This window comes from Heterocephalus glaber, unplaced genomic scaffold (assembly GCF_053883595.1).
Source record: "Heterocephalus glaber isolate CG9 unplaced genomic scaffold, H.glaber_assembly_v1.0 deba00001532, whole genome shotgun sequence".
NCBI lineage: Eukaryota > Metazoa > Chordata > Mammalia > Rodentia > Bathyergidae > Heterocephalus > Heterocephalus glaber.
The window spans coordinates 22207067-22230243 of record NW_028258330.1 but is presented as its reverse complement, the minus strand read 5'-3'; the positions used below and the strand labels follow the sequence as shown (position 1 = coordinate 22230243).

Below are 23177 nucleotides of genomic sequence, written 5' to 3'. Positions count from 1 at the left end.
CTTGCAGAAACTTGAATTCCAGTAAGGGAGAGGGAAGCCAGAAAATAACCACAGAAAGATGTAAATGAATGAGCCAATTTCACTTAACGATAAACACCATGGAGATAAAAACCAATGAGGCAGTGTGATGTGGCCTCTGGAGGTAGCAAAGGAACTGCTCCAGATGAGGCCGTCAGGGAGGAGGTGGTGTTAGCAGCAGAGACAGGAATGTGCTAGACTGGACCCTGGGTTGTGGCATTTGGGAGTCCTGCTCCTGACCCCAGACCCACCCTGACTCTGGGTCATGTGGATCACAGATTGCTTTTGGCCAGAGTCTCCTCCATCCCTGGTAAGTCTTGGAGTCAGCCTGGGGCATGAGACCTAGGAGCCAGAAGATGGGGAGGATGATAAAACCCAGGAGAGATCTCACCCCTGGAGCTGTCTGCCCAGTTCCAGGGCCTGCAGTGGGTATAGCTGTGCAACATTGGGGGTCTCTAGGTACTTCCCTGTCCAAAGGGAAACGAAGTCCCAAAGATGAGATGGGCCCTGGCAAAGGTTGCAGGTCACAGTTGTATGAGTTGTGCCTGCCTGGGGGATGCAGGGATGCCTTGTACCCTTGGGAGCTGTCCCAGCAGGAAGAGAAGGTGCAGATGTCTCATTCACACAAAGCAATGCTTGGGCTGGTGGCACCTGAGCCAACTGCAGGATAGTGGCCAAGATGAGACCCCATGTCATGGTGCCCTTTCTCCCACATCTCTTGCATCCCTGCTTTGTTCCTGCCTGCACCCCACCCCACCCTGATGGGCTTCTCCCCATTAGAGGACTTCTTCTCTCCTCAGTTGCAACAAGGGGACCTCTGCAGGCCCATCCCAGGCCTTATGGGACAGGGAAGAGATAGGGAAATGAATTGGTGGGACTCCCTGGGTCCTGTGGAGCTGACAGGCTAAGAGTTGGGTAAGGCTGGAGATAAGGGTGGTCCAGAAGTGTCCTATCTCCTCTGGGCCAGTGTCAGCTCCTGTCCCAGCCGGTGGAGCTGCCAGGAGACTGGGGACTGCAGAAAATTTGCATTTATATTGGAGACTTCTGTTTCCAGGGCCTTGGTGGGGGGAGGGGTGGCTTGCATCAGTTGAACGGAGATGTGGGAGACACGGGGCTGCAACCTTGTCCTGCCAGGGGCACAGAAAGTGCCCAGTGGCTGGACGGGTGAGCTGGCTGACGGGATGGTGGCACAGAAGGCTCTCTGGGCACATGGCCGGCCCTGAGAGCCTGCCTGTCCACTTTCTCAGCCACATGCCAACATCAGCTGAGAGCTGGCTCAGCCCCATGGGCCTAAGAGGAAGGTCAGAAGCCTGTGCCAGCAAGAGACCAGGCAGCTGTGACTGTGTGCAATGGGTGTCATCCAGCCTCACCCACCTTTCAGCCCCTAAAGCTGTCTTAGCCATGAATGCAGAGGCTCAGTGAGGCCTAGCAATCAGCCCCAGGCAACCCAGTGAATAATGCAGGACCCCACAAAGCTGCCTGCCAGAATTCCAGGTTACATATATGCTATGGGAGACACACTCTGTCATTTGGGGACACTCCCTTTACACTTGATTTCTGGAGAGTCAAAGGTCATCTGGGGCTTGGGGACACTTTGGCTGGTATTGCAACAATTTAGGGAGTTGAGTTTCATTTCACAGTGAAGTTTGTGGTCAGATGAGATTTCCTTCCTTTGTCCCTGGAGGAGGCAGCTTCTCCCATCTGTGAGGAAGGGGAGAAGAAAAGAAGGGGAGAATAAGGAGGGCAGTGTGGAAGAGAGAAATAGAGGGGAAAGAGGGAAGGAACGGAAGGAAGGAGGGACGGGAGGAAGGCAGGAGGGGAGGAAGGGAAAGGGAGTAGAGGAGAACCAAAGAGCAGTGAAGACAATGGCCACTGGGCAGAACTGTCTTGGCCCTAGGTTCTGGTGGTCCTATGGACACAGTGCTGGGCCTCTCTGTGACTGATCTTGGCTGTTTGGAATGGTGCCCCTTCCCATCCTTTGCTTTCCCTTTTGATAGCTGAAGCTCTTCCTGCCTCTTGCACCGGTGGTGCCCTGCTTCAGGTGGCTGTCAGTGGCTACTTGGTCATGGCTCCAGGGAGCAGTATTTAGGGCCTGTCCTGTGGCTGTGGCTTTATGTTCATTCTGTGATGCTCTGCCTGGCTCTTCAGGTTCTCTTCACTCCCTCCCCACACCCCTCCAGACGGAGGTCTTGGCCCTATTCCTCAGCCTGTGGCTGTGGGCTCGCAGCTGACACACCTCCTGGTCCTGGCTCTCCAGCCAGCAGAACAAGCCCTCTCTGTCTGTCACCAAACAGTCAGGACAGCCTGTTCCACCTGGCAGGCTGGACTAGTGCCCAGCTTAGTCTTGGGTAGTGAGGCCCAGCTCTGACCACCCACAGCCTAGGTTCCAGTCTTGGCTGTGTATCTTCCTGGCTGTGTGGTCTTGGGCAAGACCCATTGCTTCTCTGAGCCTCTGGCTCCTCGTCCATAAATGGGCATAATGATAGGATCTGCCTCTTAGATTGCTGCATGGATTATATCAGATCATACATGGAAAGTGCTTGGCTTCATGCCTGGCAGAATATTAAGACATATTATCTGTTATTATTCAAACTCTCTCTTGGTTCCTGTCCTGGCTTGGTAGGGATGTCAGGTTCCAGAGACTTGTCCCCATGCTTCGTCCATTAACCCCTTTATGCCTAGGGTCTATGGATATGAAAGTTTCTACACATACATACAGGATTGAATCCTATTGCTATTGTACTCAAGGACTTCTACTAACATTAATGAGTGTTTATGATGGGCTCAGCATGGTTCAAGCCATTTTAAGATATGACTCTAGCCAGCTATAGACAGTTAGGCAGACCCAGGCAGTCAGGGCCAGGAGCCTCACTGCCAGTGTGAGCAGGAGGGAAGACTCAGAATCATCCTGCACCGCCCTGTATACCTAAGGTGGGCCACTGAGGTCCATGATCGTGTGTGCCAGGTGGAGCTATTTGGCTTAGAGCTGGTTGTGAGTGGCAGAGAGTCCACAAGAAGTGTGACCAAAGGAAACACTGATCTGCTTTCTTATAAACAGTTGGAGGCAGGCAGTCCCAGGCAGGTGTGATGGTTCCTCCATCCTCAGAGACCTGGCTCCTTCTGTTTTATTGTTCTACCTGCAACAATTCATGATCCCAAATGGCTGCTCATTCTCCAGCCACCATGTCCAAATTCCAGCCTGAGGGGAGGAGGAACAGGCAAAGTATGTGGCACTGTTTTTAAAGACCTCCAGCCCTAGAAGTTGTAGGTGCTGCTCTACCTACCTCCTCTTGGCGGGGATGTGGACCAGGGCCACATCTAAGTGTAAGAGAGGCTCAGAAGGGTGGATCTCCTTTGGGTGCCCATGAGCCAGCATGAAAGAGAGAGACTGCACTTGGGAATGAGCAGTAATGGCAGCCATACCTGGTGTCTAGTCGCTGGAGTGAGCATTCTGAGTTTTTGTTTTGTTGTTTTGGTGCTGGGGCTGGAACCTAGGGCCTAAGGGATGCTAAGCATGCACTGTTCCTCTGAGCTCCACCTTGAAGCCTGAGTGCACATTTTGTTATCAGATCATTTTACTTCCCTGCTTAAGCTTCTTCTGTAGTATCCTCTGCTCCTGTATTAAAGGTTAAATCCTGAGATTTCATCCTCAGTGCTGCTGATCTCACCCTGGCTCACTGTTCCAGTCTCATCCCCACCCTGTACCCCAGCCTTACCCTCCTAGTCCACCCCAACAACACTAGAGCCATGCTGACCTCCATCTTCACCTTGTGTCTCTCTTTGTCCTCTGCTTATTTCAATTAGACTTGAACAGCCACAGAGGCATTTAATAAAGTGCCTCTTATGTGCCAAGTCCTCTGCAAAATTTTCTCACTTTAATCCTTACAATACCCCTCAGGACTCCTTTTCTTTCTTTTCCTTCTTTCTTTAGTGCTGGGAATCGAACACAGGGCCTCTACATGCTAAGCATGTGCTCTATCACTGAGCTACATCCTCAACTTCCCCTTCCTTTTTTTGAGGAGGGGCAGAGATAAGATTTATTGATGAATTTGTTATGGGGGGGCAGCATAGTGGAATCCTTGAGGAGTGCAAAGCCCACCACTTGTCCAGGGGACCTTGATGTGGGATGTATTTCACCCTGCAGCTATCAGGAATGAGGTGCTTCTTGGCCACCAAGTCTTCAAATTTGTCTGTATTGAACTTGGTGAAGCCCCACTTCTTGGAGATGTGGATCTTCTGGCAGCTAGAACTTGGTTCTGCATAGGGCCTCAATCACATGTTCCTTGTTCTGCAGTGGATGGACATGATGACTTGTCCAATGTGAGCCCTCACCAATGTGCCCTGGGGCTTCCTAAAGGCACCCTGCAGCATGCCTGTCTGGAGCCTGGACTGGGGATGGCAGGAGGTCAAATACACAAACATCCACCAGGAAGCAGTGTCTCCAAGGTCTCTTAGGGCAGCCCATACAAGCAGCAGGCTGTGTACACTACGGAAGAGGTTGCTATTTGCAGCCATTGCACACTGGGCACTCACCAGCAGAGGAACCCAGTTGGCTTAATTGACTGCAGTCACTTTCTTTTTTTAAAATTTTGAGATAGGGTCTTTTTCAATTGCCCAGGTTGGTCTTGAACTTATGATCCTCCTGCTTCAGCCTCCAGAGTAGTTGGAGCTACTGGTGTACATCCAGTGAGAACTCTTTTTACAGACAAAGAAGCAGAGCACTGGCTGGGTCGGCCATGCCATGGAGGCCCTACTGCACCGTCTTGCTGATGCCACAGAAAGGTCATTTTACACTCTGCACTGCACCGTTCCTACCATCAAGTTATGTAGTCCTCACAGCTACAGTGTCCCTTTTGCAAATGAGATGGTGGGAAGAGAGGGAAAGGTTCCCCCAAGGTTGCATAGCCAGGTTTGCCTGCCCCTTCGCCTCCTGGTAGCGGTACCATCCACCTCCCCTGGGAATGAGTGAGATGGGCCATACTTGACCCTCCATGGTCCTGGTCAAGGTGGCAGAGGTGCCCAAGTCTAGCTTTCAGAGAAGAAAATAAAAGCCCCAGAGGGGAAGGTATTTGCCCTCAAGATCCTGCATTGGGTCATTGGCCGGCAATGCTGGAGGGACTCAGACCTCGATCCTGACTCAGAGCTCTTGCCAGCTTTGCTTTTTCATGCAACAAATATTTATTGAGCACTTACTATTGCTAGGTCTGAAAGCATAGTAGCAAACATATCAAATATTCATTTCTCCCTTTGTCCTGAAACTGGTAATTCTAGGGCAGGGTGGGATGGGGGAGGCTGACACCAAATAAAGCATCTACAGCTACTATCTTCTCTATTTCTTTCCTTCAACAAACAGTTATTGAGAACTATTTTGTTCTAAGATGGACATGGTCCTGGTTCCCCTGCAGGGAGAGGATTGTGGGGCGAAAGGTGACCCAGAAATGAGCAGAGGTTGAGGCCATGTTAGTGATGGAGCAAAAGACAAGGTCAGTGTGCCCAGGAGCACCTAGGAGGGTGGCAGAAGGTTCTCTTGGCTGGGGTGGTCAGGCCTGAGCTGAGACCCAAAAGATGGGTGCTCCAGGGTCAAGAAGGGCCTTCCAGGTGGAAGAACTGCAGGTGCCAAGGCACAGAGATGGGACTGAGCTTAAAGCCTGGGAAACACAAGAAGGCCAAGGTGGCTGAGCAGGGTAAAAGGGGCCAGTTGGGGGGGGGTTGGCAGGAGGAAGGGGGGTGGAGAGGCACTGAATAGAGGGAGGAATGGTTGGCCCCCACAGGGCACCCCTCAGGGGGCCTAGTTATCTCTGCATCTGGGAGTTTCCCAGCCAGGCCCCCAGGGGTGGGCCCAGCACCTGCTGGCCAGCAGGGGCTTTGCATGCAGAAATAGAGCTCCCTGCCCCCCTTCCCAAGGCCCCCCTTGAGGCGCCTCCACCTGCATAGCCGGGTGGATGGCATTGTATGTTGGCTGTGGCTGGCACACCTGGTGCTCTTCAGCCTGCTGGCTGCTCTGATTTAGGGGCTCGTCCTGCCTGGCTCAGGGGCCTGTTCCCTGAAATCTACCAGCTGGGGCAAGGTTGGCTGAGCAGGAGGCTGCAGACCCTTGCTATGGCTGGCAAAGAAGCAAAAAAAGCAAAGAAGCCCCCCCACCCCCCAGCTCATTAAACCATCTTTGTAACGTGAGGCCTTACTTCTCCAACCATCTTTCCCTGGGGCAAAGAGCCTAATCAGTTCAGCTGCTCTGTGGAAAAATTTTCTCCCCGCACTGATCCTCTGTTTCCTCATCTGTACAATGGAAAGGTTGACCTGGGTAAACTTGTGGTGTAGACACCAGTGCCAGACTGCTTGGGTTTGAAACTTGATCACGTGGCAGCTATGTGAACTTAGTTAAGTTACTTGACTTTCCAGTGACTCAGTTTACCCATTTAAGTTTGATACTAGTACTTATTTCAAGGGTTGTTTGGGCTACACATCTGAGTGCAGATTGCTACTATCAAAGTCTTTAGAGAACACTGCACTGGGAAGACTTGGTGGAGAAAACAGTCCATTTGTTTGCAAACTTTTTGGTCTTTGTTTTTAATAGAGAAGCTCAAGAGAATTTTGCTTGCAGCCCCAGCTGTTCAGAGGGGATGGGGTGTGCCTGCCCCACCTGCTCCTGTCTCTGCCTGCAGCCCCGAAGAGGGCTAATGGAGCATAATCTGGAAAACTGCACACAGTTTGTCTCCTTTGGATTACAGTCAGGGAAACTGAAATAAAGAGAGGAGCAGAGAGCAGCCTAGAGAGAGTGGCCCAGCCTAGCCTAGAACCTAGATCTCCTGGTTTTCTCTGGAAAAGACAAGGGGCAGGGGCTGGCAGAAAAAAATGTAAGACCAGAAACCTCTTAGGGGACTGGGTGCATTGTGGCGTCAAGTTATTAGCATGCAAATGAGATGCAAATGGATGCAAAACAGCATGTTTTATGCTAATTTGCAGAGTCGAGAGCGAGGACATTTTCGGTAATAGGGAAGTAGTCTTGGTCCCTGGGCATTGCCGAACACGCGTCCTTTTTTTCTTTTTTCTTTCATTATTATGATCAGGCCCATAAATCTTGGTTTGGCTGTAACCCTTCCCCTTCTCCCCTGAAAGCCTGGCTCCTAACACCCCCAAGGGCTCCCTCACCAGTCTCCTGGCCCAGCTGCAGCCCAGGGCTAGGCCTGGGAAATGAGTCAGGGAGCCAGGACTTAGGACCCACTGGTCAGAGGCAGAAGGTGAGCTGGCCAGTCTGGCCTGGATACTACATCTCAAAGAGGGGGCCTTGGAACCTCCTCAGAGCTGCCATGGTCACCCAACTTGTGCCCCATTGTCTGTTTGGAGTGGTGCAAGCCCCTGGGAAAGGCAGGCTTGCTCCTTTTCTTTCAGGGGACCCAGTACTTGGGCGCCAAGTTCTGGATGTGTCAAGGGGCTGGTGTTGAGCAGGTAGGTGGGTGGGGCTGTGGTCCTGAGACCACAGCTTGAATTCCAATCCTGGTCCCACTCCTTTCTGAGAAAACAGCAGCTCCTTCATAGAGCACCTCCCACATCCCATGTCCTCCACTTTGTTCTTGCTGATATCCTTAAGGTGTTGCAGAGGAGAGGTTAAATGATTTGTCCAGATAGTTCTTCACCAAGCGATGGCTTGAAGCTGGTCAGTAGAGCTACTGTGACAGCTACAGGGTTTCTCCCTGTACCATCAGCCAGCCTGGGACAGTGTGAGCCTCCATCTGAGCCCCTATTCTCCTGGAAAATAGCAATGGGTAAGAAACACCCCCAGCCTTTTGTTTTCTGAGCTCCCCCTACTCTTTTCTGTTCAGAGAAATGGCTGAACAAACTGAACGACCTTTCCCCATGTGACTTAAGTCAGACTTGCCGTCCACTCTTTGGTGACTGGGGGATGATTTCCCTTTTCCTGTGACCTTTCCTCTTTTGCAAGAACCTCCTGAGAGGCCAGAGAAGACCCTCCCACTTCCTCTTCTTTGTCTCAGGGTGGATCAGCTGAGTTTAGAAACCTGTGTCCTCTCTGGAACTAGCGAGACATGGAGATAAACACCTCCTCTTCAGCTGACTGGATTGTGGTGCAAGACAATCCAGGCTCTCGTTTCCCACCTGTAACCTGTCCACTCTTCCCAATACATGCCAGAGAAACCTACCCTGTCCAAACACTATGATATGGGTCCGGGGGCTCCTTCTTATACAATAGTGTGAATACCACCATCTTCCCAGTTGTCCTGTGTAGTTCGTCTTGAGACTTACCCCTCTACCTATTTTCCATCTGCTATCTGGGCAGCAAAGGAAGAGCCCTGGGGCCTTCGAGTGATTTATAAGCACCTAGGGCCTGGGTTTTCTCTTCCTCCAAGACGCCTCTAAGGCCCCAGGGTTTGCAGGGGGAGGGAGACCGCGCCAGCGAAGGGACTGGCCACTTGGAGCAGTGAGCGCTCCAGAACTGTCGGCCACTCTGCATCCAGCAGAGGACCGCGGCCCCGGAGAGGAATGAGCGCTGCTGGAGGCGCACAGCAGGCACAGCGCACAAGGGTTAGAGCGCTAGTCTGGAGACCTTGGCCTCCCCTCTGGGAAGTTCCGTGTCCCCACACCACGCCTAGCCTCGGGATCACAAGCTGGGGTAGGGAGAGGGGGCCCTTCCTCGCCGCCCCCCCATCCTCGCCGCCCGCCTTTGATTGTGGAAAGCAGCGAGTCGCAGAGCAAATTAACTTTTTGCACACTTCATTATGCGCCGCCCTGCGTCCCCCGGGGCCGGGGCTCCGCCCCCGCCCCCCGCCCGCGCCGACAACTTGATTGGGCAATTAATCTTCGTGCCCGCGCCCCCGGCCGGCCTTTGTGAGCGCTGCGCGGGCCGCAGGCCCGGCCGGCCGCCCGGTCTGCTCGCGCAGATAAGGCGCCCGCACCGCCCGCCTTTGTCAGCACCCGAGCGGGCCGCGCCGCCGTCTCGCACCCCGTCAGCGCGCCCCCGCCCCTGGGCTCGGCCCATCTGTCTGCACCGCGCGATCCCCAGCGGCCGGGGCTGGGGGAGGGTCCCGCTCTCGGGCAGGGAGCCAGCACCGCCCCCCCCCCCGCCCCGGCCGCCCCATGTGTCAGAAGTAACCCCCTCGCCCTCTCACCCAGGAGACACACCGCACACACGCACACACACGCGGGGCCGCCCAATTAAGCGGGGCAGTAATAATGAAGAAGGAGAAGGCACGAGGACGCATAGCAGCAGTTTGAACTATTGGGGGGGTTCCCCAGCAGGGTCCAGAAAAGAGGGGGTCGCTGCCACCCATTCTGCACACCAGGTGGGAACCTTCTGGTTATTGGCTGGGGGCTGGGGGTTGGGGGCTGGGGTGGAGTGGAGGAGGGAGTGTCCCTGGGAATTTGCCTGACACCTCATGCCTCTTTGTGCAATTTGAGGGGTTTTGCCAGCAGTTCACCGGGCCTCAGAAAGGCGGCCTGTGTTCCATTCGCGCAGAACCAGGGTCCTAACTGGAGGGCAAGGCCCAGGCTGTTTTAGAGACTGGTAGCACCAGGTCTGAAAGGAGTGGTGTGCTGGGACCACTCCATCCTTGGGAGTGGAGTGGTGGTGGTGACTAGCTGAGTATGTTGCACAGAGCTGGGTTGTCAGTGAGGGCTCACCAGGTGCGGCCCTTGGTCAGTCCACCGTGTCCCCTGGATGGCACAGTGAATTAAAAACTGATGGTGGCAGAAGGGGCCCTTGGGCCAGTAGGGTAGCTGCTGGTGCCTGCTTATCAGGGACAGAGCAGGCTCCTCTGTGGTCCTTGGGCTGCAGAGGATTCACAGCCTTCCCTGGTTTCCAAAGAAGGTGTGTCACATCCCCAAGTGTTAAGCATCCCCATGTACAGGGCCGCGAAGCAGCATCATCCATTCAGTCTAAAAGCAAAACTGATCAAATGCATATTTTGCATGGAGTCTACACTAATGCCACTAGGTGCTGAGAATAGTTATGAGCAAAGGAGAAGCTGTGGGTTCCCATTTAGACTCAGTCTAGTTTGGTGGGTGGATGAGAAATCAACACACGAGACATGCAGTAGATGAGTGGATGAAAAGAGCTGTACAGCTGAAGGACAACTGATTACCCCCTCTAGAGTGCTCCATGGCCAAGGCACTGAAGGCCACACTCCTGGGCCTAGAGCCCTGGGTCCCTCTGACTCTGTAGTCTCCTCTCTCCACCCCCTAGCTCCAGCCCCCACCAGCTCTGTAGCCTTGGGCCAAGGTCCCTGGGATGATGGACAGGCTTCCAGCACTGTGGCCTCTCCCCCTTATCCCTGAGGGAAGTGGTGGTGAGAGTGGTTTCCTGTGATAATGACAGCTTCCAGTCTTGCGTGACCACAGTGAAGCATGAGCCCGTAGTCCAGAAGGGGCCCAGTGAGCAGGGGCTGAATTAATATGAAGAAATATTGCCTCTTTGCCCCACATCACCCTCCTCTACCCCCGCCCCCAAGCTCCTGAAGCCAGGAGGGAGTCGTTTCTCTGTCCTTTTGCACTGCTGAGCTGGGTTAGCTGGGTGGACACCTCTTTCTGGATACTAAAATAAGGGCACACACAGAACAGCAGGTGGGACACCAAAAAGCTCTCCCATCTACCTCTGTGTACACCAGGCTTAGATTCCCCATCAACTGTGTTCCTGGTCCCGATGATCTGACTCTAAACACCTTAGAATTCCAACTTTGTGAGTACCTGACTTGCTAGAATTTTAACATCCTATGCATCTGGCACAAACATTCTGAAGTTCCATGATTTATATTCTAGAACTCTGAGGCTTGGATATTGGTTTTGTGGGGGGTCCACACATTCAAACAACAGTGGGGAAAGAGAATACGAAGAGTCACATAATATATCATAATAGTAGCAACTAACAGTCTTTCAATCATATTTTCATTCAACAAGTATTTTTTGAGAATCTTCTAAGTGCTGGACAGTGTTCCAGGCATCATACAAACATATAAATTAAAGTAAGTAAATAAATATTATGTTAGAAGATTGCACAGGAAGGATGTAGGGAAGAGGAGAGTACAGTTAAAATAGATAGTCAAGGCAAGACTCACTAAAAAGGTCCTGGTTAAATTTTTTCCACTTGTTCTTGTAGTTATTGAGGTTGCAAAGCTAAATTGATAACTATGGATTGTTTCTTTTTGTAGGTCCATCAGTTTTTGCTTCCTATATTTTTAATCTCTGCTATAGGGTTATACCTATTTAGAATTATTATATATTCTTGAGTAATTGATTGCTTTATCTGTCCTTGGTAATATTATTTGCTATGAAATCAACTTTGTCTGATATTAAACTAGCCACTCTCGTGTTCTTTTGATTAGTATTAAATATGATGTATCTCTTCTCATCCTTCTACTTTTAACTGGTGTGTTCACAGTGTGCTTCTAAATTTTTTTTTTTATGGTGGGGCATCTATGAGTCATGTCTCTTTCCCTTAATTCAATCTGACAATTTCTGCTTTCTCATTGGGAATGTTTAGACTGTTTATGTTTAATATTATTATTGATGCAGTTAGATTTGAGTTTATCATCTTGCTGTTTGTTTTCTACTTGTCCCATCTGTTCTTTTTCTTCTTTCTCTGCCTTCTTTTATATTAATTGGGTATTTTTATTATTCCATTTTACCACCCTTATTGATTTATTAGCTCTAATGTTCTGTTATTTTAATGGTTGTCTTAGGCTTTGTAATATGTATCTCTAACTTATCACAGTGTATCTTCAAGTGATGTTATACCACTTCATGTGTAGTATAAGAACTTTACAAAAGTACGTTTTAATTTTTTTTCCCTGGGCTTTATGTTATTCATGTCAGGCATTTTAGTTATGCAAACAGATGCTTCTTGACTTATGATGAGACACTCTGACAGGCCCATTGTAAGCTAAAAATATCATTAAATTGAAAATTCATTTATTTACTTTTTAGTTTTTATTTTATTAGTACACATTTGTGGCACATAATGATTACATTCATCAGGGGGAATTGGTACATGTACGTAAACATCTGCATTCTTCTTATGTCCATTCCCCTACCTCTCCTTCCCCTACCTCTCCTTCCCCTACCTCTCCTTCCCCTACCTCTCCTTCCCTTCTCCCTCCATCTCTTGGTTCCCTCCCCATTTGGAAAAGATCTATCTCCCTGTTTCCTATTATCTATCTTTTATTTTGCTCTTCAATTTGTTTATACTTTGGATTTTTCATGTAAGAGAAACTATACAATATTTAAGAGTGTGTGCCTGACATATTTCATTTAATATTATGATCCGACCATTGACTCAAGTTTATCTTTCTTTATGGGAGAGAAGTACTTCATTGTGTGTAAATAACACATTTTCTTTATCCATTCATCTGTTGAAGGTTTTTTTTTGGTACCAGTGATTGAACTCAGGACCTTGTGCTTTCAAGGCAGGCAGCAGAACCACTGAGCTAAATCCCCAGCCCTATCCATTCATCTGTTGATGGACATATAGGCTGCTTCCAAGATTTGGCTATTGTGAATTGTGCTGCTATAAACATGGGTATGCATGGATCACTGTAATAGGGTGTCTTTAACTCTTTTGGGAAGATACCTAGAAGGAGAATATGTGGGTCAAATGGAATTTCTAGTGTTAGTTTTTCAGGAATCTGCATACTGATTTCCATAATGGTTGTACTAGTTTATATTCCTGCCAATAAGGATTCCTTTCCTCCCACATTCTCACCAGCATTTGTTATTATTTGATTTCTTGATAATAGCCATTCTTTCTGGAGTAAAATGGAATCTCAATGTTTTAATTTGTATTTCTCTAATGGCCAGAGATGTGAACATTTTTCATGTGCTTATTGGCCATTTGTAATATATGTAACCTGCAAAATAGTGTAGTCCGGCATGAGCTGTTTATCCTTGTGATTTCATGGCTCACTTGGAACTGTTGCCCACTGCTGCTGACCCCATCACAAGAGAGTATCGCACTGCACAAGATAGCCCAAGAAAAGATCAAAATTCAAAATACAATGTCTACTGATGCATATTGCTTTCACACCATTATGTAAAGTTGAAAAATCCTAAGTTGAACCATTGTAAGTCAAGGAATACATTACATTACAAATTCCACAATTTTTCTTTAGATGGTAAATTATTTTTAAACACATCTTATGTAGGAAAATAGCAAGGAAAAACCTTATATTTATTCATTTAGTTAATATTTCTGGTGACCTTCATTCCCTTGTGTGGGTACAGATTTTCATCTGGTTTCATCTTTCTGCCTAAGAATTTCTTTTATCATTTCTGTTAGTGCAGATCTATTGTTTTAGCTTTTGTATGTCTGAAAAAATTTATTTATTTACTTACTTAGTTTTCTGATACAAGGTCTTTCTATGCATTCCATGCTGGCCTTAAACTCACTATGTAGCCCAGGCTAGCCTCAAACTTGCAGCAATCCTCCTGGCTCAGCTTCCTGAGTACTGGTATTACAGGCATGCACCACCACACCTGGCTTTGAAAACATCTTTATTTTACTTTTGTTTCTGAAAGACATTTTAACTGGGTATAGAATTTTGGGTGAAAGATTCTTTCAGTACCTTAAAGGATGTTGCTCCTCCATCTTCTCTTTTATACTGTGTCTGACAAGAAATCTGCTGTCATCTTTATATTTGTTCCCCTGTACTTAGCATGTCTTTTTTACTCTATTTTTCTCCTTGGCATTGGTTTTCAGCAATTTGATCATGATAGCTAATTTTCTTCCTGTTCCTTGCACTGTGGTTTGTTAAACTTCTGGGATCTGTGAGTTTATAGTTTATGTCAGATTTGGACTATTTCAATCAACTCTTTTTCTAACACTTTTCTTAATTTTTTATTCTTATTTTTTCTCTATGTGTTCTGTTTTGGATAGTTACTATCTGCTATGTTTTCAAACTTACTAAAGTTTTCTTCTGCCATGTTTAGTCAGAATATTTTTCATTTCAGACATCGTACTTTTCATCTCTTTTTATGTCTTCCATGTCTCTCCCTAGCTTTAAACATACAGATAAATTAGCCTTCTCACTATGGTTTGTGTTTTCTTTCTTCTTGGCGTGCCCAGTAAACTTTGAATGCCAGACATTGTGAATTTTACCTTTGTTGGGTGCTGTATATTTTTATATCTCTATACATCTTTTTTTTTCAGTGATGAATTTCAAACTCCATAAATCTTGACTTCTGCTCTGAGGTATAATTTAGTTACTTAGAAACAGCTTGATCCTTTCTAGTCTTGCTTTTATGCTTTGTTAAGTGGGCCCAGAGCAGTGCTCTGGTGAGGGTGCAGGGCACTGCAGGGGTGATGACACCTGGGTATGTGCACTCGGGGCACCTCCTGCGGGAGGGAGGCTTTGAGCAGAGGAGGTGAGGAGGACATTCAAGGATGAGAGAAGACTGAGGAGGAGAACTCACACTGCCTTCAGGAAATGGACAGAAAATCAGCAAGACTGGAACACTGACAGTGTGGGGACAGTGTGGCTGGGAAGAGGTGAAGTGGAGGAGTGCCTGGGGGTGTGGGGGCAGTTTTGGGCCTGGCCTGTGGCTTCACCTCTGTTCAGGGCAGGGCTTCACTCTGCAGGGGACCTTGGATCTGCAGGACTCTGAACTCCTCTGGCCACCAGCACCCAAGGAAGCTCCAGTGCTTCTCTCCCCTCCGTGTTCACATCTTTGTCAGGTTCTATAAAGCAAGACTGGGGAACCGGGAGGATTTTCTGGGAAAGACCCAGTGGGACTTCCAAAGCTGGGTCATACAATATATTGCCGCTTCTGCCTTTATCTCCAGGTTTGACAGCTCTGGAGAAGCCAGTTGCTGTGTAGTGGAGCCACCCAGGTACCTGTGCAGTGGCACACAGAGAGGAGCTGAGGTCCCACGGGCAGCCAGTGCCCATTGCTCATCCTATGAACAAGCCACCTTACAATGGATCCTCAGCCCAGACCAGCATTCAGCTGAGCATAGCCCAGAGTGACCCGCCAGGCCCATACTGAGTTCTTGACCCATAGAAACGAGGGCACCTGTTCAGTAATGCTGGCTGTTGTGAGTCACTGAGTGGGGGTGGCTTGCTCTGTAGCATCAAATCATGGAGTCTTCTCTGGGCCCTTTGTGGCCTCTTCTGCTACCATCTGATGAGTCTGTTGAAAACCAAAGCCCTCCTTTGGAAAAGTTCAAGTACACAGAAATTGGGGTGTAATTTCAAAGGGACCCCAAGACCATCCAAAGTAGAACCTTAAACCCCTAGGTCCCAGTGCCCACAGCCCTCTGCCCACCATGGCCATAACACCTGACTGAGGAGGGAACAGAGTCCCAGTTGCCACACTGCAGAAGACACTTGCTTCTGCAGGCAGTGGAACAGTGTTGGCTGCTGCTGGGTCTCTGGCCTGGCAGGGCTGTGTGTGCATGGCCTTGACTCTTTCTCTTTCTCTTCTCTATGCCCTTGGCAGGCTGGGCCCCACAGAGGAGGCCAGCAGTGTGCAGGCTGTGGCTGACAAATGGAGAGATTTAGCTTTCAAAGGAACAGGACAAGAGAGCCAGCTTGCATGTGTACGGGCGACTTCTCTGGCCAGGCCCTGCCGGCTGCTGGTGCTGAGTCTTGGCTATGGCCTCTGCCTCCAGGAGGCCAGGGTCTGAGGAGTGTAAGGCTGAAAATGAAGCTTCCAGGCCAGCCCTGCACCCAGAACTCAGTAGCCACCAGGCCTGGGGAGCTGACTCTCATTCTGGCCCCAGCTTCTGAAGCCCTCAAACAGTTGCCTTCCATCTTCCTCCTCGACCTCCCCTCCTTGGCTCTGAGCCTTGGCAGAGCCACCAGCCTGTCTCACAGAAGGCAACCTCTCCTGGTGTGGTGGTGTGGCTGTCCTAAACCTGTGTCTCAGGAAGTAGCTCCTTGTAGTGGGAAGTGGAGGGTAGGAGCAATGGCAGCCCCACCCTGCCCCAGGAGGTCTCCTGCCCCCTTCATGTTACTGCTTCCCCCTCCTTAGCACTCCACTCCACCTCCTTCCTCCCCCACCTCCTCTACTTCCTTCTCTTCACCCACCTTTTTCTTATTTTATTTTTCCTTCTTCATCTTCCTTCTCTTTTGTCTCCCCTTCCTCTTTCCTGCCACTTTTTCTTGTCTAGTCTTTCTTCTCCCTTGCCCCTCCTTTCCCTCCTCCTCTCTGTCCTTGTAATGATTAGAACCATGGTCTCTGGGGGCAGCCTGCCCGGGTCCCAAGACCAGGTCTGCCACTCACTGGTTGTGTGACCTGGGTCAAGTTACTGCCTTTTTCTGTGCTCTGGTTTCCTGAGCTGTAAGGGGATCCTGACGGCATCCCTCCTGGCTGGTGAGGGCCTGGAGCCTTTGGGTGCCTCGGGAGCATCCCGAACTCATTGTTAATGCTCTTCCCTGGCTCTCTTTCCTCTCCTCACTGTCTGCAGTCTGCCCCCCGCTTTCTCTCCAAGTCTTGGGCTGCCTCTGTCTGGCAGGCGTCTTGTGCCCACTGGCCCTGCCCTGCTGCCCCATTCTCTTAGGCACAGCCAGGCTGCCCGGGAACAGTTGCAGAGCCAGGTGGCAGGAGCGCTGTCCCTGCCCATCCATGCTGAAGAGTGTACAGGGCTGCCTTGGTGTCCCCGGTGACAGCCTTTCTCGGTGCCTCATTTGATAGATCCATGCCACTGGCTCTGGAGATCCCCTGCCATCCCTCCACTTGACCGAATGAAGGGCACTCTCAGGCCCTGGCTGGACTGCCAGTCCCATGGGCCCCCTGGGGCCCAGCACTTCGCCAGTGCACAGCAGGTCTTCAGCGGAGGGAAGGGAGTGAGTGGAGCCATTAGCCAGGTCCTCAGAGTCCTCGCTCCAAGCAAAGACTCCTCTCATCCTCATAGCCACCCTGTGGAGCCGAGGTTGTGTCACCTCACTGTTGAGACAGCAAACTGAGCCCCGGCAGAGTGTAGGCAATTGTATGAGTGAAGGAAGGAAGTGACAACTCAGCTGGTGTCACAGTGATCTGAGAGTACTGGCCTCATTTTCTGGGTGAGAAGCCTGAGGCCCAGAGAAGGTAGGCGACACAGCCAAGGTCACACAGCCATGGGGGTGACTTCAGAGTTTTACTTTCTGCTCTGTTGGATGGCGCTACCTTACCTGTCCTCTAGCACTGAGGGAATGTCCAGTTGGGAGTTGGCTGGGGACAGAGTAGAGAAAGGAAGACAAGCTTGACACCAGCCCTTCTGCTATTGCTGTCCAGGTTGGATCTAGTGCCCCCTGTCCACCCTCTGCAGAGACACCTGGGTCAGCTTCCTCACCTTGTCCTGGATGCCAGGCTTGGCAAGGATCACTGTGCTCGAACTTCTCTCCCTCCTCTCCCTTTTTAATGAAGGTTTACACCACACACAATAAAGTACCTGGAAGACACACTTTCTCAAGTGTGCCATTCAGTGAGTTTTCTCTTAGTGTGTCCTTGTGTGACAACCATGCGGATCAAGACCTGGAACATTTCAGACACTCAGGGAGAAACGATTCTGATTTTCATCAGTGTGAATTTTGCTTGTTCTGAAATTCATATATGTGCAATTCATGCAAGTCCCATTGCACTTACTGTTCCCATTTGACAGGTTAGAAAAGTATAGACCAGGGAGGGGAGGGTGATGTGCTTGCGGCTCAGAGCCCAGTCCTCGCAGGCACAGCTTGTACCTGAGAGGTGAGGGCAATGGGCACTTCTCACATTCCTCAGCCACGTCCTGCCAGTCTCAAGAGGGGCTTAGTAAAGTCTTTCTTGAAGTTTAACAGCTGGTGACAGGGTCAGGGTATTATCTTCAGGAAGTTGAAAACATGATGTCACATGATGATGTAGTGAGCATGGGTCACAGTCTTGTTTATCTCACGAAAGGGAAGTGGCAGGATGGCAGAGCCAGGCAGAGGAGGGTGGGATGGTGCAGTTAAGGACAACACTGGTGAATGTCTTCCAGCCCCAAAACCATAGAGGCGCTGTTGTTTTTACAGGACCAAAATCAGTTGTCCCATGGGCATCTTCTATAAGTTAGCAGAGGAGAATCAGGGGACCCAGCCAGGCTCATTCACACAGGTCCTGGGCCTGAGATTGATAGGGCACAAGACTTGCTTTCATCTTTTTTCTTTTTGGTAGTTGCTGTTGTCATTATTATACTTCCCTCTGATGAAAGCCAGCTCCTGCACCGCATTGGGTCCCCAAAGCCCAAGTACCCCCCCCCCCCCCCAGATCATAACCACCCCATTTACCCAGGGACTTGTGGCCAGAGGCTGTACCCACAGATGAAGGGGGGAGGGCAGGCACACAGACCAGATAGCAGCCAACAGAGGGGGATTGCCCAGCTGGTTTTGTCAATAACCAAGCTGTGGCACGACCTCTGCCATATTTCTTGAAGAGGCAAATGAAGTGACCCATGGGTTCCACACAAGCTAGCACATGTGTGGGCAGGCAGGTTCCTTTCTGGGGGTAATTGTGAGCCAGCTCCCTGGAGAAATGGCCCCCAAACTGACAGACACGAGAAGGTTGGGAATTTAGGGGGAACAATCTTGTACTTATTGTTTTGTTTTTGTTTTGCAGTACTGAGGATTGATCCCAGGGCTTTTGATTGATCCTCAGCCCTTTTTAAAATTTTTTAAAAATTTGAGACAGGGTTTCCCTAAATTTCCCAGGCTGGGCTTGAACTCACAATCCTCCTGCTTCAGCCTCCCAGAGTGCTGGGGTTACAGGCAGCTCCACCACTCAGGGGTTTGGAAACAATCTTATTAAAAAACAAAAACTAAACAAATAGAACCCCCCCCCCCCCCAAAAAAAACCCCTACAGTTTAAATTGGTTACATCCAACTCACTTGCTTTATTTGCAGGCTCTTAACAATACCATTTTTCTATTTCAAGACTATTTCTGGAAGGTTAAACGGGATCAGGGGTGGGGGCCCTCACCACAGGTTTCTTCTATGTTCTCGGGCTGCTCATCACTGATAGGGCCCTATCGGTTCAGGTCACACCTCGGCCTCGACCCCACCGCGCGGGCCCCTGTAGCGCTGGCCGAGTGCCTGGTGCAGCCAGGTTCCCCCCCCCCCCCGCCCCCTGACAGTGGGGTGGCGGTGCGGAGCAGATGGACTGGGCGTCCGCAGGCTCGGGGTCCCCCGGTCCAGTCCAGGTGGCTCGGGAACTCCCGGCCAGCTGCGGGGGCTTGGGAGGGGACCCCGTTTTCCATGACAATGGGTGAGGCGGGGAGTACAAAGGCGCTGCAATCAGCGTTTTATTGGTGGAGTTAATTATCTGCCCGGGGAGGGGCGGAGCCCTGGGGGGGAGAGGAGGAGCCGCCCAGCTCCTCGCCTACCCCGCCTGGGTGGCAAAACGCTACCGCCCCCTGGTGGGCCCCTCATTCATTCGTTCACTCATTCGTTCACTCATTCGTTCACCCAGCAGTCCACAGGACTGTTGTACAGAGTGCGACAGAAGCTGAGGTGCAGGCCTGAGGTCCTGGCAATGGACCAGTTTGAACAGCGCCATCAGGACTTAGGCTTCCCTTGGTTTCCACCCAAGCACCCCAAACTCACAGACTGACAATTTCAGTGTGGGTCAGTGAACTCCGTGAGGCCAGCAATGAGGGGCCCTGGGAGAGGAGGGACTCACAGGGGCCTCCTAGGAGGAGGCAGTGGGAGATAAGAACAGATGAGGGGGAGGAGGGCTCAGTAGGTGCAAAGGGGCTACAGTAAAAGCAAGGTGTACCCTGGTGCATCTTGCTGCAAAGGGGGGAAAGGTGAGCAGGGCACAAGGCCACTAGTATATGTGCTGCTGAAGCAAGCACACGGGCACAAGGCCACTGGACTGTGGGCTGAGCCTATGGTGAGGGTGGGACACCTGTCAGATCAGGTAATGGTGGCATGTGCAAATTAGAGGGATTTGTCTCTCACACATAAATGAAGTCCAGAAGTGGGCAGTCAAAGGCTGACACGGTGCTCTGCAGTCCAGGGATCTAGGTTCTCATCATTACTCTACCATTCTCAGTACATGGCTTCTATTTTTGGGCCCCAAATGGCTGTTCAAACACCAGGCGTCACATCTATATCCCAAGATGGAAAGCATTCCAGTCATTAGAAAGGAACCAAGAAGGGAGAAAGTTCCCCTTAAAGACTCTGGATGTTACGATCCTTGATTTCTAGTTCATTGGCTAGATCTTGATTACATGGGCACAAAAGCTACAGTAGAGGCAAGAAAAGATGGTTTCTGTTCCAGGTACCATGTACCCTGATGAAAAATGAGAGTGTATTTCAAAGGAAGAAGCACAGCCAGATTATTGGGGGAAACTATCAGTCTCTGGCACATTCAGAGGTCCCACTTCTAGGAGTGTGTCCTGGGGTGTTTTGCCCAGGTGATATGTGACATATCTGCAGAATTATTCACTACAACATTGTGACAGCTGAAGATGAAACAATCTAAATGTCTTTTGATGGGGGACAAGTTAGACAAACTCCAGGATATCACAGGGTGGAGCACATGCAGGTGCATGGAGCTGAAATGGCATGGAAGGTCTTAATCTTTGGAAAATAATCTTGCCATTTCTTATAAACACATGGTTCCCAGTGGCCCAGTATCTTTGCTGTTAGGCTTTTGTACAAATGAAATAAAAATATACATCCCCACAGGACTTGTGCAAACATGTTCAAAACAGTTGAATATATAATAGACAATACCTGACACAGCCCAGAAGCACTGGCCAGAGATCAAGGAATCATGTATCCATGCATTCAAAGCATGTGCTGCAGTACAGATCAGTGAAGAGGCACACATGACAGTGTGGGTGAATCACAAACATGTGGAGTGAAAGCAAGCTGGGCACTAAGATAACATGCTATGGCGATGCCATTCATATGAAATTCTAGCAGGCGAAACAAATCATTGACCATAGGAAGCAGAGCAGTGGCTGCCTCTGGGGTAGGGGGTCAGGAAGGAGCATGAAAGGATTTCTTGGGGCACTGGATATATTCTGAATTGTGATTAGGGTGTTGGTTACACAGGTACATTTCACTGTATATAATGACACTTTGATGGTTTTAAAAGCAAGATGTAATGCTAGGCACAGTGGTACACACCTGTAATTTCATCTATTTGGGAAGCTGAGGCAGGAGGATTGGAAGTTTGAGGCCAGCCTGGACAATTTAGTGAGATTTGTCACAAAATGAAATGAAAAGGCTGAGTATGTAGTTTAGTGCTCCCAGAGTTCCAATACTGAACCCCCTAAAAAGGAGGAGACACAGAACAGCAACAGCACATGCATTATGTGCTCCTACTGTATGCTTATCAAGGAAAGACACGAAGGACATGTGTTTGCATCTATTGATTCTATCTAAAAGAGACCAGGAACAGTGAGTTCCTGCAGGAGGGGAGCTTTGGATAGGAAGAGGAAAACTTTTGCCGTATCCTGAATCTTCAGCAAAGTGAATGTACTGCTCAATGGAAAACTAGTTGAAAATGCAAAGATCGGTTAGATACATATTTGACATGTCCCTGCTTTAAAAAAAGTCCCCTAAAGGCTCTTTGTGGAAGACACTTGGCACCTTCCTGAGGATGCTCAGCACTCACCCACAGATGCACTTGCCCTCTCGGTGTCTCCCCTCAATGCTCACTACCTGGGGAGCTCTCACCAGTCTCCCACAGAGTTAATCCCTCTGAACTTGGGGGACACTCTCCCTTATCTGTCAGATCAACATGCTTCCTGGCACCTGCAGTGAGCTGCAGGGTCCTGGAGGACCCCAGAGCCCTGGAGATGGATGGGAGCCATCTTTAGGGGGACCCTGCTTCCAGATTTGCCCTCTCCAGTCTCCAGCTTTCTCCTCCCTTCAAGCACCCCAGTCCTCTCTTCCTGGATCCAGCTCTGGCTGGGGCAGAACCCTTTAGAAAATGTATTATTTTAAATTAAATGGTGGCTGCAAAGAGAATACAACTCATGAAAGGAACCAAGCAGGACTTGCTCTCTTAGAACAGACAGAGAATCACACAGCTGGGGGATTAAACATGTCCTCACAAAAGATCTGCTCCTCTCCTAATCCTGCACCTGCACCGGTGGACTTATTTGGAAACAGGGTCAGGCAGAAGTCAGAGTGATGACGAGGTCACATGAAAGTGTAGAGGGCCCCAGTGCAATGACTGGTGTCCTTGTAAGAGAAGGACGTCTGCACACGGACATTTGGAGAGACACTGGGACAACAGGGATGGGTCTGCAGACCAAGGAGCTTGACTGAGGTGGCCTGCAGCCAGAGCAGCCCAGGAAGGGGCCAGGAAGTGTCCTCCCTCAGCGCTGCTGTGGAGACATCTAGGTCCCAGACTTCTGGCCCGTGGCACTGGGAAGCCTACATTTCGGTTGCCACCTAGTTTGCGGTAACTTGTTGTTGTAATCCTAGGAAACAAACACTCACACTAAACCAGGTAAAATCTAAAATGATCCTAGGAAATGTTGAATGCCTTGGGAAAACAAAACAAGATGCTAAGTCACAGGGCAGGTGATGGAGAATGATTGGGAGCAATGCCACCTCAGCCAGGCAGTCAGGGAAGGCCTCTTGGAGGAGGTGGCCCTGACTTGGCCATGTGAGCATCAGACAGGGATACTGGGGGCCAAGGCTCTTGGTGGGTTTGGAAAGCACTGGATGTGACCGCTCTGGGATGGAGGCCACTTGGCTGAGTCTTCAAGGCAGTCCCCAGGAAAGAATCAGGAAGGCTTCTGTCGTTGTCTCCCAACCCGCTGCATGGCTGCTGAGGGCCGTCCCTTGGCCTGGGCCGGCTGGCAGCCGATGGGCAAGGCCAGCCTCGCAGCTGACATGCCGTTCTCTAATTGTGATTAACTATTGGGTCCTCTCCGGCTCGGGCCTGAGGCCGTGGTGACAGCTGCACAGTGCAGCAGTGAGGCCAGGAAGGGGTTAATGGGCCGTCCTTCCATCTGAGCCCTCAGACAATGACAGGAGGGGGGAGGCCCCTGGTGGGGGAGTGTGGCATCAGCTGGGGCCAGTGAATGGAGAGGACAGAGGCCTCCTCCCTGGGGACAGGGCATGAGTGCTCTGCGGGAGAGGGGTCAGAAGAATGGCCTTCCCTGCTATTATTTTCATCCACTCCACCCTCTTCCCCCTCCCCCACTGGGCCAAGCATCCCAGACCCTGCCCTCTGGGTTCACAGTGGGCAGGGGCTTC

General features: G+C 50.2%; 1 protein-coding gene and 1 non-coding gene across 2 annotated transcripts in view; one reads left to right on the top strand and one right to left on the bottom strand.

Moving 5' to 3' along the window:
• LOC101699407 (R-spondin-4) overlaps window positions 1-23177 on the top strand; it is a gene marked incomplete at its 5' end in the record, with an annotated part of 99723 nt that overhangs the window by 61136 nt on the left and 15410 nt on the right. The gene's annotated exons all lie outside the window — the stretch shown is intronic.
• LOC147824694 (small nucleolar RNA SNORA70) lies at window positions 4452-4586 on the bottom strand. The gene has a single exon (XR_015442120.1). It is a non-coding gene; the product is annotated as a small nucleolar RNA SNORA70 (small nucleolar RNA).